At 37.9% G+C, this 4,483-nt stretch overlaps 1 protein-coding gene and 1 long non-coding RNA gene across 4 annotated transcripts in view; both read left to right on the forward strand.

Annotated features, from left to right (window-relative positions):
- The first annotated feature begins 273 nt into the window (after window positions 1–273).
- On the forward strand, window positions 274–3,030 carry LOC138032691 (uncharacterized). The gene is made up of 2 exons (XR_011128437.1): window positions 274–444; window positions 2,487–3,030. It is a non-coding gene; the product is annotated as an uncharacterized lncRNA (long non-coding RNA).
- Window positions 3,031–3,918: 888 nt separating this feature from the next.
- The window catches only part of LOC138032275 (uncharacterized), a 13,500-nt gene continuing 12,935 nt past the window's right edge, over window positions 3,919–4,483 (forward strand). For all 3 annotated transcript variants that reach the window (XM_068879920.1, XM_068879919.1, XM_068879916.1), the window contains exon 1: window positions 3,919–4,027. The gene's annotated coding sequence lies outside the window, so the exon portion shown is untranslated. The remainder of the gene's footprint in view (window positions 4,028–4,483) is intronic.

Consider the following 4,483-nt stretch of genomic DNA (forward strand, 5'->3'; position numbering starts at 1 on the left):
GACATTCCGTTTATCTTAGTAACAAGTTGTTGTTTTCTAAAGAGTTTTGACGTCTGATCCACGCCTCTACAGATTTGCCAATTTCCCTGAAGCAAATACAATATTGTAGGCTTTCTAGAGCACATGGGCATTTTGTCTGAGCATGCGCGAAGGGAATCGAATTATTCGAGTTCGGCGCCATTGTTATTTTGAACGCGCTGCCCGCGGGTTTTTAAACGGGCGATCTACACTTTTAAAAATATTTTGTCAAGAGAGATGAAAGATGTTAACAAAATTACACACTTTTCTATCACTATGGATATTCTTCGAGTTTGTTGGGAGTTCGGATGAGAATATTTTAATGATCAAATCCCGAACAAAACGAGATAAAGGCCCAAAGAAGTGGAGTTTGGCATTTGATTTACCGAAGTTCAAGATGTTCACACGAGAAGACAAATGATGCAGGTTAGTTTGAAGATGTTGAAGCTTTATTGTTATGAATCACAGGGCTGCATATTGACACGATCCTCAGATAAACCACCCTTTATGAGATGGAAATTTTGAGTTTGAGCTGATTTTGCTTCAACTTTGAAGTAAGTTTTCATCATAATTCCGCGGGCCCCCAAGCTTCAAATTACTTCAAATAACTTTGTCTCTTCTTCCTCTTTGCAGCTGCTTGGGACTCCAGGCTTTAAAAAATGCGCTGTTTGTAAGATTACAATGTTATTACAACAGCTTTTGGCAAATTTTTATTTGGGAAGTTTTGATTGATTTTCCAAGTCGTGGATCACAAAAGTTTTCTGTCTTGCTGCTCTCCAAGTCTGTTGTGCAGAGCATATAGTTGTCCATTTTTAACAAGGTTGTAGTGTCATTTCAATACACGATGACTTTTGCGATTTTTTTTCCTGTGCTTCGGTAGGTATTTTTGTAATTGCTTTTTTCGTCTCCTAGAGCTAACATAAGTCAAAAGTTCGGTTAAACTACCCTTTTTCGCCGGCCCCCAAGTCCGAGAACACTTTTAGTGCGTTGTTTGTTTATTTGTCCTCCGCTTCATCTGGTTTATTTATTCCGAAAAAATGCGTGCTCTTTTTTGTAGCAAGGCAAACTACTACCGTTTACTGTCGAAGATTTCACATTTGGAGCTTGTCCATGTAGTTTTCGAACCGGATGGCGTAAGCTCTGTTATCGTGTTTATTTCATTATAGCATGCTGCTACCTTAGAGCAGACTACTGTAGCATTAGAGGCTCGTCGGTTTTTTTTTCTACGTGCAGCAATTGAATTTACTTCAGCAAGTGTTCTTAGACGAGCGATTTAAGAAATAAGTGAGAATGCTCATTCAAAAAGATTTGGTTGTAATTCTGGAGACGAGCTCTGAAGGGCAGAACAGACATTTCGCTTTTAGTGTGTATCCCTTAGCCTGTAGAGGAATGCCAATCACGATTTCTTTAGATGTATGTGTTAGTTATACATTTGTACAAAAAAATGTTAGGAAACACGTTTTACTTGCCAAAATCCCGTTGTACCGTCTAGAATAAGTGAAACATGCACATGATTATCTGCAAGACCTGTCACTATAGTTTGATCATCTTCTCAACAATCATTATTCTCAAATAATATGTTACACATCAGATTTGTCATGTACTGGCTCTTCCAACAATCCATATACTGTAGTGTAAAAATCAATAAATGTTCACCACAATTCACGGGTAAAGGAAGATACAAAAATAAAAAATTATGTTGAAAACTAGATGAACAATAATACTTTCAAATTTGCCATGAGAGTAAGCAAGGGAGTTCATCTACATATTACCTTGAATGTTATTTGTACCCAAAAATGTTGAATAAATACTGGGTACAGTGTAGCAAATCTTTATGAGCATTTGCAATGTATGTAAAAACCAAGATAGTGTGAGGAAGAGGGAGAGAATGGTTTACTTAAGTTGAAAAAATGAAACCCTATATTATTGATGTTTACTTCAGACCTAAAATGGCCATATTTGATCCTTTCAGTTGTGCCCCCCACTCATGCATAACCATTCCTGCAAGATATCTGATGAAGTTACTGATGTTTCCAGAAGAGCTGGTTGCAATAAGGCCACCTTGTAGCCCATGCTTGTGGCTTTCAAAGAGGCTAATGTTTGTATGCATCAGAAGCTTGTCTGTTAGTGCTTTGTAGTGACATCTGTTCAGAAATGTATTCTGAGCCATGATCAGAAGTACTCTGCAAATTATTATTAAGTTTTAAGGTTAGGCTGTTAATTGAAAGGACAAGGGGAATGTAGTTATCTAGAAGAATGAAAAGAGTTCCATATTGCATGTCTTTAATTTGAAGAATTTACTCATCATAGTTTCTCGAAAAGTGTCCAGCATCCATAAACAAGTTCTAGTACGAACATAATTCTCCATGTCTTAGGTTTATCAGTAAGCTTGCTTTGGAAAAATTGTTTCATGTACAGAATTAAAAGTTAGGATCAAAAGAACTGACAGCGTATTCTCTGCTGTTTAGAGAGATGGGTAGTGGCTCAACAATTGGAGCAATGGACAGAAGTGATGGCTGAGAGGTCAAGTTTTGTGGAAAGGTGTTACCTTGAGAACCAGTTGTGAATGAAGATAAACGGGCAGATTGGTTATGTGAAACAGCCGTATTTGAAGCTCTTGAAGTTCTGGATTATGATTGGAATCTTAAACACTCATAGATAATTAATTTGTTTGCAGTAAAATGAACAGATGTGCTGAATTCACGAGGCTCATACAAATGGAATTCTTGGTTGCTTATAAATTCAATGTACAGTTAAGATTTCACTAGTTGGAGTCACATCCTACATAATAAAATGTTGCATGTCATAGTCTCAGTAAGGTGACCAGCAAGTTGATATGAAGAAAAACACTCGTGATCATTAAGTTTTTGATATCCATTTATTGTGAATACAGTTGTTGACCATTTCCTCATATCTTATACTTCCGAAGGACTAACAAATTAAATCATATTTTAGTTCTATACTTGTAAAAGTTTAAAAAGCTTGGGGCTTGATATTAAAAAAGGAATACTCTTTGGTGTGTCACTCTTAACATCGCTTTGTTCCCTGGGCCTGGTCTAGTCAGACCTTACTAATTTCCTGTTGTCATTTTTAATCAAAGTGAACACAGAGAAGGATCATTCCTACAGATTGAGACAGTTGTGCAGGGTTCAAGAGGGCAGTTTGTTCAATCACAACATGGGAATCATAGACCTTGCTATGCCCTTAGACATTGGTTATTTATTTCAGGTCCTCAGATTTAGTTCCCTAGGGATTTGGGATGTGCTTAAACTCAAACAAACTTGAAACCAAAAAAGGCAAGCTACCGTAAACTTTGGGTGTGAACATTTATTTTCACAATGTAGCTGAAATTCTCGATATTTTAAGTAAACACATTTCAAACAAGAATGCCCAACAGAGCAAAAGAGAGAACAGTGAGAGGTAAACACGTAGGTTGGAATCAAAACTAACGTGGTAAAATGTCTGTCTACAGCTGTGTCTAGTCTGCTTATGTGTGTTTGAAGAGCCCTTCGAATATTATGCAACTTTCGCAAGATTACTGACTACGTGAGAGTTCCACACCAAAACAACTTGGTTTCCCCTTATTATTCGAAAGTACTTTGCTGTGACTTTTTGCCATAAACAGCCCATTCGTTTCTCGATCTTTTCACACCGTCTACACCTAAGGCAAGGAAGATAAACTACACAGATAACGACACGAACTCGAAACTTTTCGCCACGTACACCGCCATTATTTTGGTTTCTGCTTATGGCGGGCCAGCGGATACGCCCATAAGTGATCTCAAAGTCACGCACGCGCAGACAGAATGCCCCTGTGCTGGCTTTCTAGCACTCACCAGCTGACTATGAAACCCGAGGAGTCTGGGTACGAGTGTTGTCGTTACGCAGCCGACGTGAGCTCACCTGAGCTGCGAAAACGAGTACATCCTAGTAGTTAAACCGTTTGAAACATGTGGCGGTGTGAAAATTGTGGCAAGCAGCAGTGACAAATGAAAGAAAATCGTAAAATGTAAGTTATGAAATTTCTTTGCTTTCAAACAATTTGGGTGACTGCTTACTGTTATCAGCTGAACGAAAGAGACGAGTTATGATGACTTGTAAGTGGAGATGCACCTTGCGTCATGGCTGCCATGTTGGTGCACGAAAACAAAATAGCATTTCTTCCATCAGCGTTTGAACGTTACACATTTGAGATTTTCGCGCGAACATCCTTAAGTCTCACTCTAAAATTACTTTCTTGTGAGGATACTACATACTCTTCTGACGAGAATTATAGTCTGCTGAGAAGAATGCCAATGATTAAATTCTTTGTCCTTGGAGGAGAATATTATTATTCTTAAGAAAATCAACACAGTTTTTATGGTAAGAATATATAATCTCCTGAGGAGATGGATAAATCTTTTCAAAAGAAGTTTTGTTTTTGAATGAAGATTGTAATTCTTCATTTAAGAGTGGATGGCTTTCG

Source organism: Montipora capricornis, chromosome 14 (genome assembly GCF_036669925.1).
Source record: "Montipora capricornis isolate CH-2021 chromosome 14, ASM3666992v2, whole genome shotgun sequence".
In the NCBI taxonomy this organism is placed as follows: Eukaryota; Metazoa; Cnidaria; class Anthozoa; order Scleractinia; family Acroporidae; genus Montipora; species Montipora capricornis.